Below are 14,477 nucleotides of genomic sequence, written 5' to 3' on the forward strand. Positions count from 1 at the left end.
AGGAACACACACGACACACTTTGATCTCTAAATAACAGCCACCAGGCAGACAAAACAACTTCACGAGTACTCACAGCTGTGTTTTTACCCAGCATACAGTGGGAATACAAACTCCGGCGGCCTGTGATGTTGTCCATGTTTTCCTCAATGTTCTCCTCTTTTTTTGATCCCCGCTCCTTGCAGCAGCTCTCGCTCTGCCTTGTGCGATCATGAATGAAAAGAAGAACATGACTCATAGATAGCAGTCCCACTCACAGACCACAAACACACGCACAATGAGTTCTCAGTAAGCCGGCTTGCTTACGTATTAATATATATATATATTTGTGTTCCTTTGAAGCGTTCACCTGGTTGACTGGATGAATCATAGCAACGAGGCAGAGGAAGATGATGGGTCTGAGGTCAGGGTCTCACCCTCGCTTGTACACACACACACACACACACACACACACACACAGACACGTGAAGATAAACAGATAGATGGAGAGAATAAAGCAGCAGAGTAGGAGGAAATGTAATTACCTGGCTCATTGACGTCACTTCAAACTCCACTGAGACACAAAAAAAAACCTTAATTACAAAGTGAAATCAGGTTTTTGATCAGATCAGTCAGCTTCATCAACACTATCTCAACTCGATGTGGAGGAAAGTCCCAGTCAGTTTCTCATCTGAATAACTATAGAAAGCATCCTCGAAATACCCCACGTCATGCAGCGGATTCGATCTGGTTCACGCTGGCTTTTTTGCCTCAGGAGAACCAATGAGGAGCAGGCAGGGCGGAGTCTCAATGAGCTGTCAATCATATTACCCAACTTGTTGTTCCTGCAGGAAGATGGTGCAATCTTGTATCATGACAGCTAAGCAGCAAAACAAGCAGGCAGTGCCCTCTAATATACCCATGTCATGATATCTTGTTGTGGCTTAGTAACGCTCCAAATTTTGGCAAGTAAAAAAACAGGGATTTGCATGACTAGAAAGCTGAGACTCTTGTTGATTCAATGAGACCTATTGTATTAAAATGTGATGATGTTAGTTCCCATAGTAGTATCTCATTGCAGTGAGATCATTTTTTAAAATTTGACCCCACTGTATAAAATGAGCTGCTGTGACCTCTAGGATAATCAAAGCCTCATTAAACTTTACAACCACTAACTAGAGACCTAGAGCATTTAGAGGATGTGCAGCTTTCTTTGGTATATTGACAATAAGTGCGTAACTCAGCAGTTTACAGAACAGAACTGCTTGCCATCCAATCACTGAAAAATGCAACTTGCTGCACACATTTCCCAGCTGGAGCTGAGGTTGCTGCTGGTGGGGGGATTTTCTGCATGTGGCCCTAGCCTGGCCCCCATATTTGAAATCATCTAGAACTGCCACTGAACCAAAGGTGCTGCTAGAACACTCCTGCAACACTACATTTGGATCTGATGTTGCTCAAGCTCAAAAAGGTAAGGGACGTCCAGTGACAAGAACGATGGACATAAACCATGTGGTATGTTTGTATTGCTGCCTCCCCTCTAGCAGGGAGCTGACGCTGACAGTAGAGAGATGACAGTAATGCTGCAGAGAGAAAAAAAGACATGTTATAAAGGTCCCTGGTTGGATAGTTATTCATTGTTAGCAGCTCAACCTCTAGTCGCCAGGGCACTAACAGCACCATGTAGTCATGAACACAATTTGTTACAGAGACACACTTTGTGCATCTACAAGAACTTTCTGTAGATCAGTCGGTCAGATGCATCAGTTCCACTGCAAGCATATTCCAGCTTTACAGAATCTTATTGCCGTGAACAACTCATCATCACTAATATTGGGAACTGACATTGTCTGGCACTGCAATAGCGAGCATGGAACGTCCTGTCTGATATCCAGACAAGGACAGAGTTATTTAGCTGGCTAACAAATAAAACCGCAGCAGTGAACATTAAAGGTACCATACTGTAAATAGTGAGATTTCCATGTGTTTTTAAAATCTATTTTAACCCTCTGGAGTCCATGAAAACACCTGCATATTACTTCTTCATGACGTGAAGACATAAAAATGAAGCAACATTGAGCCTTGTCATCAGCTTCCCTCTAAAGTTCTGGCTTGAAACTACATGCCAGACTTTTTTTAGATGATTTCGGCCGAGTAAAACTGGAGATATTGTCAAATATATTTAGTATAAAATATTGAACTAGATATTATCCTCATTCTACCTGTTATATGTTATATTTGCAACCTGTATTCATATTTGCAATATTTAAAATTCTAATAATTTTCAAGATCAGATTTTATGTTTCCTTAGTTTCTTTTGGGTTCAACATTTTGATCAAGTAAGTCAAAGTTAAAAATTAATTATCAGGACATATAGGTGAGGTAACGCTGAAAAAAACTGATACCAACATGGAATGGTGAAGATTTTTAAGAGATTTTTTAACAGACATAAGAGCCGAAGATTTCAGAGGGCTAAAGCAAGCCTAGGTGCTAAATCATATATTTTCATAATTCCATTTATTCATAAATAAAAAACACGGCAGCAGGCAATCTGTCTATAGTCTGTATAAAAGAAGTGGATGTATTCACCCAAAAACCTAACCACTTTGAATGTGAGTTGGGCATTTTGACCATCACCATCTTTGTTTTTGTAACTAGAATATTAGGATGAGAGGGTTGAGCTGGTTAGGAGGACACTAAATTAACAGCTAATGCTCATACTAGCATGGTTAGTAACATAAATACAGCAACATGTTGATGACTTTTCAATCACAATATAGCCCCATCCTACAGCATGCCCTGCTTTATTGTTTATTTCACTAAATTGGACCATAAAGGGACCATAATTTACTAAATGAACATCATGTTGTATTGAAGAACACTTGAAAGAACCAATTTAGACCATAATCTCATTATGAGAATGTTTGAAAGTAGGATAATTTTCTCATTGACTTCTATACAATCAAACTTCTTTTTGCAACCAGTGGAGTCGCCCACTGCTGGTCCACAGACAATGCAGGTTTAAGGCATTTCCAAATTCATTTCACTTTTCTGACTTCCAGGTTTCCCCTTCAATTTGTCCAACTTGGCATCAAATGTGTGCCATGTACTTTCATTGCCTAAGGCTTCGAGCATGGGTACTGTTATTTTTTCCACACTTGAAACACTTGCACAGCATGAGGTTATCCTCACATAGCAGCCCATCAAGCCACACACAATTAAAACACAATTTAAAACTATTTTATAAGCCATTGACTGTGGATCAGCAGCAACTGAGGATGTTTTATGTCATGCAATAATTCAGAATAATGATTTTTTTTCTAAGTTACTCAGTACCACTAAAATCACACCCTTTTCCTGCCAGCAGTTTCTTGCATATCTATAGTATCTCAAGCAGGTTTCAAGTCTCTGCAGTATGCAATGCAAGGAATGCAGCCTGGCAGGTCGGAAACCAAAAAGGTCAGCAGTAAAGAGTTGCAGTAATTTGTAGTTTAAGGGCTAAATATGCAAAACCAGTGGCATGGCCCTTTAAGGTACAGCCCCTGAACTTTGTGTGTAAGAAACCTATAAGCACTCAAACACACACATGGCAGGCTTTCAAATGAAATGGGCCAAAAAGGGCCAGAATGGCCTTTAAAGTTCGTAAAATGCCACATAAATTAGAAAAATGACAGTGAGAAAGCATAGCCAAGAGGAGTGGGCCTTCCTTTATATGCATTTCACTCTTTTTTTCTATAGTGTTGTTAAATTCCATGCTGACCAGACATTTAGATGGAGAACACAGCATGAAGAAAATTACACCATGTGTGCGGCATCAACGGTCGCCAAGGGTGTGCTCAGCATCATAACTGAACGACACCTCGGGCTAAAAGCCACATCATAACCAACCTAACAGTCCACGTCAAAGCAGGGGTCATATCTTGATCACTATATGACTCAAGGAAGGTCTGGTTTTATACGATCAAAAAAAGATGAGCTGACAGGAAATGGTCTGAGGTTTCACAGTTCTGTGTTCTTGACGCACATCTCCAACTGGACTCCATTTTTCTCTCTCCTGATCAACTTCCTGTGTCCCGTCGTTTGTCAAATAGCCTTTGATGGATCCAAACACCGCCTCTCCCTGATTTCTCTTCCAGACCTTATTCTTCTCTACACTCATATAAGTTCTGGCCTAAAAAAGTTCAATTTCCATTTCTACTTCTTAAGGGGTTGAATGACTATTATTGATTACACCAGTGTTACCCTATATGTTTTCTTTTGGGGAACGGCGCTAACTCTAATATTACACTCATTTTGAGTTTCTCTGCAATGCCTTGCTAAAATTTGGCATTATAATCGCTGTGACATGAGGAGACAGCAGGCTCCAACAGCTGAAAACAGAACAGTTCCAGAAAACAGTTCGAGTCCTACCTACTTTACAAGGTGTTTCCATCAGATAACAGCTCTGCCCGTCTTCTTTTTTTATTTATTTTTTTAACAAAATAAAGCCCAAAGGCAGGAAAAAGCAGGAAAAAGGATCCATTATGTTTTAGTCCATTTCTATGCAGAATCCCAATGAGTTGGAGATATCCTATTGCACACAAACACATTGAGGTGTTGAAACGGAAGTACCAAGTACCCACTAAGTCAAAGTAACCAAAGAGGTCAGGTTCATCCTGTCAGACAGACTCCTGGAGGGAGTTTAATCCAGACAGGACTTATTAAATGTGAGTGTTTGGTAGAGTATTATTGTAATAAAGATTAAAAGTAATGTATTCTCCAGGAAGGGAGTCATTTACTCAAGTCATTAGAGCTACAAAAACCCATGCTTGGGTGTAAACATTGGGGAATACTCAAAAGATACGACACCTACGGGGAACCTTATCAGAGACAGAAAGCAGAGAGAAACTCCCAGTTTTGAGGATGGGTATTCTTTTACTGGTCCAGCTGATATTGCTCAAAATTTTAATGAAATTGCTGTCACATATGAAATCTAGATTGTATTTTATTAGGCAATTCATATAAAATCCCCTTGTTTTACATATCAAACAGCTAAATCACACTAAATTGCATTTTGAGATATGATTACTTTAAATTTGTGTTTTGTGAAAGCTTATGACTTATCACTATTTACAGACCAATATTAATTATGCAATAGTTCTCTGAAACACAAGGGGTAAAAAGCGTATGCCAATGAATTATTGTAAATGACAACTCTATTTTTCTGGAAAAGTACTACCAGCTTTTGGGATTTTATTATTCATTTGATTAAAATCAAAGTTTACTTTAAGTGTGCTTTTCATGACAAACCATATTAATTGTTAAAAAGGTAAAATTCCAGCAAAGAAAATGTCTTTTTATTCCAACAAAAGTGTACCAAAAACAAGTGTTACCCTGTGGTGTTCCTCAGGGGCCCATTCTTGGACCTCTCTTATATCTAACTTATTTAAATGAGTTAGAAATGATCTTATAAAATTTTGATTTTGATTCATATTCATTAGCTGATAAAGGGTGACATAAATATTGGGGGAAAAGTTTTTGAAAAGCACCATAGCTATATCATAGATGAAGAGAACACATTAATATTATCACCAGAAAAGTAACTACTATATGTATGTTCAAAATGTTTCTCAATATAACATTTTGTTAAAAACGCAGCCCATTATGAGCCTGTTGTAAAAAAATTGCACCCAGTCTGTTCCTACATCTCAAAACGCACTAAATATTGATGCTGATTGAAATTTGCTATCTTATATGAGTCTATATAACGTTTTGTTTGACATACTTCCTTTATTTTTTCAATGGTGTTCTGTATTGTTCTACATTTTTAGAGGTAATTAATAAGCCTTTGTAGTCTCTTTTCTGTCCCTGCACACAATTTAGGTCTAACTTTACAGAATAAAATTATTTGGTCCTATGACCATACTGGAATGAGTCCAAGTCATAAAAAACTACAACACCAAGATAAATTAGCAGCAGCAGAAGCAAATTCTGAGTCATGTGAAGTCCAGGATTGAAGTCTTCCATTCTATTCTCGCTATCGTGTGTGTGTGAGTGTGTGTGTGTGTGTGTGTGTGTGTGTGTGTGTGTGTTCCTTCAACACTGACGTAAAGTGAAACTCCTCGTGTGTTGCTCCCAGATTCTAAATACACTGACGTGACCAAATTCAACAATCTCAGTTCTCACTGTGTGAACAAAAGCCTCCTCGAAAACCACAATGAATCAAAACTAGACTTCTATGTATAAAAAATGGACACATTAATTATAAAAGACCTGTTGATGACTCATTAGGAGAGAGAAAGAAAGAGAGTTGATAATGAAGGTTAATAACTGGCATATCATGCATCAGGTACTTTTCTTTCTCTATTGCTGCGAGCAAAGAGCCACATGTCTGCTGCTCTAGTGTGGTTTAACCAGTCATTTCTAAATGTGAACTCGGTCAACCGTTGTTCTGAGGACAGGTTTCTAACTGAGTACAATGAGAGGCACATTCATATCCAAACATAAAACCGCATTAAAACAAAGGCACTCATTTTTCACAGGTCCTTACATGGTGTAACGCCATAACACAGTGAAATAGAAGAACTTATGTGTGATTGTTCCCATAAATTCCACGAGGATAACCACCACAGAGTTTAAACTACATTAATTATATTGGAAAGATTAAACATTTCAAAATAAAGTGCACAAATAAAGACAGATTACTCTACTCAGCTAATTGTACACACACTGCTCCACATTTGGCCAGTTTACAACTGTCAGTTTTCCAATGCTTATTCAGACTTTTCAAAACATGTACTCCACTGATAGATGTGATTTCATGTGTAGTGGAGTATGCTGCTTCAGCATAAAATATACCCAATAAAACTGCCACAGTGAATCAGCACTTGTTAAAATACAAGCGCACCAAAGGGCGATTAATTTGAACAAGAACAGGGTTAGTTTCTGAGGTGGGTGAAGCTCATTGTGAGTGCAATTTAAATATAGGACTATTTATCAATCTAAATATTAAACTGGGCATAGAGCTTTTCCTAATAATGGACGTGTTATTAACAAAATAATTAGAAATCGTATGTACATTTCTGCATTACACTAAAGGCACAGTGAGTAGGATTTTCCCAAAATAAATAAACATTTAACAACACTATAGGTTCCCTTTTTGTGTAATCTTTCTTTTTTTAATTTAAATTCTCCAGTTAAGAAATACAAATACTACTGTATATTTATTAGCTAGCTAGACTGAAGCTCACTAAACTCTCTATTTGATGCCATTAAGCCATAGGATGCCAGCTTTGTTTTTGTGTTTTACAAATTGCAACAGACAAATTACACATGCCATTTGTATCATTGAAAGAGAAGATAATTTGCCATATAGCTCATTGTAATTAATACCTAATTTGTAAAGTATAACTTTTGTGGAGTACTTCCTGTTGTCAGTTTATAAGATACAGTTAGCTAAAAACATATGCAGGCCAAATACAACAGTCAATAAATCTGCCCTTCAGGTTATATTATTATTTTTTTGTCAAAGTTCACATGTTAGCTAGCTAGAATGCACAGCATGCCAGCATATATAGGTATTTAAAAAGGCAATGATCTCATGTTAAACAACTGTTTGTTGTATAGACATGTTCAATAATTATATTCCTGCCTTACTTGAACCTGATTGTTTATAATACCTGAATAATTGGCCAGATATGCTTATGCTGATGCATAACGATTCACTCACGTAAGCCTAAGTTTTGCCTGTAAATAACCTTGTTAATAGACAACTGTTTGATCTAAACTAGACTGAGATATCATTGGAAATGACAGTATGATGGTGCTGTGCGATAAAATTGCAGCAGCCTACTTCACAATGTTAGCTAGCTGTGCAGCAGTAGTGACTGTCTACCATTGACATCATTAAGCTTTTTAACACACTGACAGTGAAAATGAATACTACTTGCATCAAACCCAGTGTTTAATCCTCTGTTGACCTGCTACACAAAAGCTTTTCAGCATTTTCCTGTTTCTCTCCTAACGTGACAGCTAACCTTAGCTTGAGTCTTTGACCCGGCTAATGTGTTGAACGGGGAAAGACTAAAGGGGCATGACGGTAAACTACTGAAAATATCTACATAACGAACGCTTGTTTAGCAAATGATAATTGCACACAAACTTGTCAAAAGTGTAATCCAAAATCATGTCAACTGCATTGACATGAATTGGCACAACAGATTGCAAACCTGCTGATTTGGTGGAGCAGTTAACTCTCCAGCAGAGTAGGGTTATATAATAAAGGATGGATTTTAGACTCCCCGGGTCTCTGTTCACTCAGATGTAAGTGCTGTATATGCAACTCTTAACTGGTCAATGAGAAATGATTTACTTGTCAAAGTTCACCAAAGTTAAACTTTATACCAATTTGATTATGTTTACTTATCTGGGAGCAATAGGGAATTAAGCAAATGTGCTAATCTTGACAGTTTTATTGAAATTAGTCTATTTTCTTCCAGCATTTCATTGTTATAAATTCTGGTCTGAATGGATGTGTACAGTTAGAGAACACATTGAAAATATCCCTGATTTACAGCAAAAAGTTAAATGAAATTAAATGATTCCAACAGTGAATTGTTACAATTATTTACTGGCTGTCAGTAAATCTCCTGACTTAGTTGCAGAAAAAATCCCCAGATCTCTGACAGCCTATAAACAAACAGTTAATGTGCTGCGGGCTTCCTAGGAATCCCACATGTATGCAGTTTAACCTTCTGGGGAATTCTTGAGAAATTGGCGTGAGTGCGTTACATGGAAGGCCTCGGCCAGATTGACCACGTCAGTGCAACTATGTTTGTTATTGCAGGGTTTGTGGGAAGGATCTGGGGCCATAATGGGCTTTCAAGGAAAGACGATGACGAGAGATGAACACCCTACACAAACACACACCACCTGCTGGAAGTGGGTTCTGTTTGGTGAACAAAGGCATCATGTTCACACATGAGTCAGTGCTTTCTGTGACAGCTTATATAGCAACAGATTATTCATAAGGATGAAATTGTTTTGGGAAGAAATTCTTCTTTTGTTCCTCTCAAACTAATAAGCCTCTTATCCTCAGTGGTCACCTTTTGCTAATTCTGAAACTAACAGAAATACTATGAATACTTCAACACTGCAAAAAAAGCCAACTTGTATTTTTTGGCCTAAAACAGTGATTTAAGTTGGTAAAACTTGGAAATTATTGACATTTAGGGCAATAATGTAATTTAGCACAACAAAAGAAGCCAGTTGTCTGCTCAAAAACAAGTTTGTGAGTTGTTGTTACTTATATCTTTAAGTTGGGGTTCACAACAAGGGACAGTAGTTCTGCTAACTCTTATTTCTTTCTTGTGAAATGCGGGAAAGCGGTGAAATTCGGTCATTAGCGAAAGCTAGCGGCTAACTGATGCTAGCGGCTAACTGATGCTAGCGGCGCTGCTTGTTACAGCTACAAGAGTAGCCATTAGCGTATCAATGCTAACTCAAAATTGTGGTCGCAACATTAGCTGACATTTCATAGCGGCGTTACAATCGTGCCAATTCAGCACATTGCAGAAGTAAGGATTAAAAGTGAATACAATAAAATTATGAGCTAAAAAATTCAGAGTTGAGCAAACTCAAAAAGAAAACTTAAAATATTTAGTTTAATTGTCCAACTTAAAGTTTTATCGAAGTTTGTTGCCTTGAAATTTTTTAGTTCACCCAACTTTTCTTTTTTTGCAGTGAAGAAGGGGAGGAATGAGCAAGATTGAGGCAGACAGTTTTAATGACACGTCCTTTTAACAATACAATGGTAAACCTGACAGATGATCAACTCTCGACTGGCAGCAGAGCGGGGGCCGATCAGTCGGGTCGACAGCAAGTCAGATAGAGTAACCTGTTCTCCTCTGACAGGAACAGACTCACAGGCGAACACTTCCACAGGACTTGGGCACAGGGAACAAATCTTAAATATAGATAGTTGGAGGTCTGAAGAGAAAGAAGATCACTTTTACCTACACCTTCATGAAACGACTCAGACTCCAAGTAGGTAAGGACAAACAGAAGAACTCCCACACAAGTACAACACACAAAGCCTTTCACTTGAACTAATGCACACAAACTGTTACCTTGACACTTTTTCCCACAGTATTATGATTCAGTTGAAGGCGCACTGCACAATGACTTATATACGTATACACTATATAATGTATTTCAGGCTTTGAGACAAGTTATGCAGCCACAGCTTTTAACTCACTTATTGGTTATAACATGAAGAACTTATTGGACAAAACTTGAGCTATATGCAAATTCTGATCCTTTAAAACCTAATACAACACCTTTATAATGACTACAACATTTGACTCTATTGTTTTCTTGTGTCTTCATAATTTATAAACACAATTACATTTTTCCTGATCAAAACCACAATGTTAAAATTAGTAAAGGTAACTGAAAACACACTGTGAAAGGGTCAAAGTTCTGAAAACATCATGGTTGTGACTTGTCAATCATAAGGTATACCCTGATGAATCCTCTATTTTATTCTGGAATTAATTTACAAAATAAAAATCATGCTTTATTGAAGAGGACCTGGAACTAGCAGTTAAGACCCTAAGCTCATTATGAAAAAGTTTACAAAAGAAATAAATAATGTGAGAAATAGTGTCATTTTCTCATAGACTTCTATACATTCTGACCTCTTTTCGCAGCCAGGAAAGTCAAAGAATGGAGGCTAGATGCACTTTGCATTGGCTCTGCAGTTGCAGCTTGGGCAGGCATGGCTGCAGAGCACAATAGGAGCTATACGCACACAAACATCTGAATTATTTCATAATTTATGCAAAGAGCAATTAATATAAACTGCCTGAAATGTACGTAATTATTGCAAATGTTCAGTCGTTTGCAGGATTAGAGGACAAGCCAACTCAATCTAAATAAACCCCTAAATTATTATAGCCAGTAATTTAAACCATAAATCTTTCATTTACAAGCACATTGAGAAGCATAAGCAGCATTTGGTCTTTTATGGATTTCAATTCAGATGTCTAATACCTTGGCACTTCTTACTCCATGCACCATTTACCTTAAGGATGATTTTGCGCTGCACTCTCAAGGAAAGGTTTAAAAAAAAAAAAAAAAAAAAAAAAAAACAGCAGAGGCTCCAGGCTCATTATCTGTGTCAAGATAACATACAATCCTACATAAAAGCAAAGGGTAAGGTCAGGGAAATCTTGGTTGCCATTGTTGTTAATTTCTCCCTCATTTTAGATCACATCCCAGCTGGAACATGTTCCATTCTGTACATTTTGGTTTTTAGAAACCATTATTAGTGATTTTTCATGGCAGAAAGTGACGCCACAGTTACAGTCTCTTTATTGCTACTGTAGCCGCTTTGTACTCTCTCTCTCTCTTGCGTTGTGTACTTATATGATGAGACGAAGAGATCCAATTGGCATCTAGCCGTTTATTCTGGTACAAGAATCACAGTTAATCAGTTGCTCTCTCACACACACATACATATCTGGGAGCCACGAAGGTCCGACTGTTGCTAATTGCTTCCAACATGACACAAAACACAAAACAATATAAAAATCGTACCTGGTACACGAATCACAGTCGATAAGTTGCTCTCTCACACACACATACATATCTGAAAAATTTAAAATTAAAAGACTGTGCAGGTTAGCTAACTTAGCAATAGCCATTTTGTAAATAAAAATAAAAGAAAAACACTGTCAACTTTCTATGAAAAAAGGGGGGGGGGGGCTCAACCGTAAGGGAGCTATATAACAAACAAACACAACTTAAACACCCGTCTGCAGTGAAATTAAAGTAATTAATATAAAAATGATGGAGCTCATAGCCCGTGAACCTACAAGGGAGCCACGAAGGTCCGACTGTTGCTGCCGCCCAGGGTGCACGACTGTAAACCACAGGGGTGCTGCATTCAGTTACTATGGTTGTTGAGAGATGCGTTTTTTATATATGGCAAGTGGAATCAAATTTCTCATGAACTCATTAACTCCATTACACTACATGTAGCTACATGCTAACTTCAGGGAAACCTCTTGGTTGCAGATGTAATAATAATAATAATACATTTTATTTATAGAGGGATTTACTAGGTACTCAAAGACGCTTTACAGTTGAAACACAGTAAAAATGCTACCCCTACCCACCACCAGGAATTCATTCACACACTGATGAACGCAGCATTGGAAGCAATTTGGGTTCAGTATCTTACCCAAGGATACTTCGACATGTAGGCTGCCATTGTCAGGGATCAACCAGTTGGCGACAATCTACCAAATGAGCCACAGCCGCCCAATGATCTTGACCTATGATCTTGTTAATTAAGATAATTTGCAGAAAAAGTTGCAGCTGAACTAACAAAAGTTGCACAAGGTAAATGGTAGCTTTCTCTCGTTGAAGTTACAATGCCTGTTTGGTTCGTACTGGGGTGTACTCCCACAAGAAACTAATCTTATTTTTGTTCTTTCACTGAGCGGTTTCAAACAAAACCAAACTGTACTAATAAAAACCTACGGCCACTTTCTTGACTTGCAAAACTATCATTTAAATTGACTAAAATGATGTTTGTAATTCATGGCACAATTCAAACTGGATAAAACAAAAGATTTGTCACAGTCTGCGGGCACCGGATGTTGATTTTAGAGACAGCAAGAGTGAAGATACAGAAGAGCCAGAAACTCTGACCAATCATTTAAGCATTATGATTGTTCAAAGTAGAGAGGATGAAAGAGTGGGTAGAAGCAACAATAAACTGAAATGTTCCTTTAATAGATTCAGACCTCCTGATCACATTGTACTAGATACACATGAGCCCACTCATAGTTTCCCTGGACCTGTAACCTAATCCCACAACTCTCTGTGTAACCAGTTGGCCTTTCAGGCAGGCTCCAGCTACACAGAAATTCTCCCAAGTGAGAAAATAACATAAATGAGAGGCTTAGCAGATCATATAGGCAAAAACAATTTCCAATAGACTTGAAAACCAACGAAGCGTGCTGGTCCATCAGTCAAGTTTCTGTTTTCTCATTATTTCATCGTGCCTCGGTTGACTGTTTTCATATCAGTGCTGCAATACGTTACGCTCTACTTCCTGTCAATCACCTGACACCCACAGGAAGAAATGAAATAAAGTATATGGAAAAAGGATTTCAAATAGGCACACTATTTGAAATAAGATCAAATATTGCTTCAAGATACACTTCAACAGAGATTAAATTGCTTTCTTTTGAGAAAAAAAACTGTCAAATGACTGTGTGAAAGGTGTCACTTGTAGTAATAAACCTACAGAAAAATATCACCATCATTGCAGATCCTACTGTTCTATGTAGCATTTGAAATGTATTTTAGCTCATTGTTTTGGTTTTACAGCCTGCAAACCTCATGGGCTGAAATTAGTGCCACTAAACAACAAACTAAAAACATAAATATAACTTAAATATAACCTGTAATATACCTTTCTCCCTCCACCTGTCCCAGAGGCTTTTGAGAATTTAGATTTTATTATTTTGAAAATGATCTTTCATGAGTTAATAAACATGATTATGTTTATCCAGGTAACCCTCACCACGAACTTGCCAGTGTAAAGAATGGTGCCATTAACATTACTTACCAACCGAAATAACCACTACTGCTGCTTTGTATCTGTTGTTGAACTCCCAGACACATTGGAAAACCAAACTTTAAAAAAATCGACTTTATTTATAGAGCCCTTTAAAACAGCCACAGCTGATACAAAGTGCTGTACATGGCAGGACAGACCTACAATAAAAACAAAGAACAAATAAAACAGAGCGAGTCTCATGCTGGGTAAAAACCAGTAAATTAAAGTGGGTTTTAAAATTAATTTAATTTAAAAACCATAAAGAACAGATACAAACAAATAAAACAGAGCAAAGGGTCATGTTGAGTTAAAAACCAGTGAATAAAAATGGGTTTTAAGATTACAATTAATTACATTAATTTTATCACCTACTGTGTCTGGATGACTGCCGGTCATGTAACAGCGCTGAGTTAGGTCTGTCTGCAAGATGGCAAACTATATAAAAATCTTTGCAGGGTTCAGGATGATCAAGACTACTGCCATTTTTGCACTATAAAATGCTTTAAAAAAGAGCTAAACAATAGACAAACATTCATGTGGCTGACACTAATACAACTCCTAATAAATGCAAATGTTTCTCCATAACTGCTGAATGTGTACATGGGCAACTGTCTGCTAACACGTTAGCCATATCAACATAAAAGGTGATAATATGTCACTGTTGTGTTCATAACTTGTTTCCACTGCCCCCTAGTGGTGAAAAAAAATCAGCCATTTTAGCTTTAAAAAACTAAAATCTGTAACTTTGTTGTGTTTTTAAATCATTTTAATTGTTAATTTATTCTTGACAGAGTTCAGTCAGCTCACATAATGTGTCGTATGTTCCAAGTACATTTTACTATCACTTAGCATGCTTACACTCTCTGTGGACAGACGAGTCAAGGACAG

At 37.5% G+C, this 14,477-nt stretch overlaps 1 long non-coding RNA gene across 1 annotated transcript in view; it reads right to left on the bottom strand.

Moving 5' to 3' along the window:
- Nucleotides 1–14,477, bottom strand: part of LOC131960261 (uncharacterized) — a 71,660-nt gene that overhangs the window by 35,460 nt on the left and 21,723 nt on the right. The gene's annotated exons all lie outside the window — the stretch shown is intronic.

Source organism: Centropristis striata, chromosome 22, assembly GCF_030273125.1.
Source record: "Centropristis striata isolate RG_2023a ecotype Rhode Island chromosome 22, C.striata_1.0, whole genome shotgun sequence".
In the NCBI taxonomy this organism is placed as follows: domain Eukaryota; kingdom Metazoa; phylum Chordata; class Actinopteri; order Perciformes; family Serranidae; genus Centropristis; species Centropristis striata.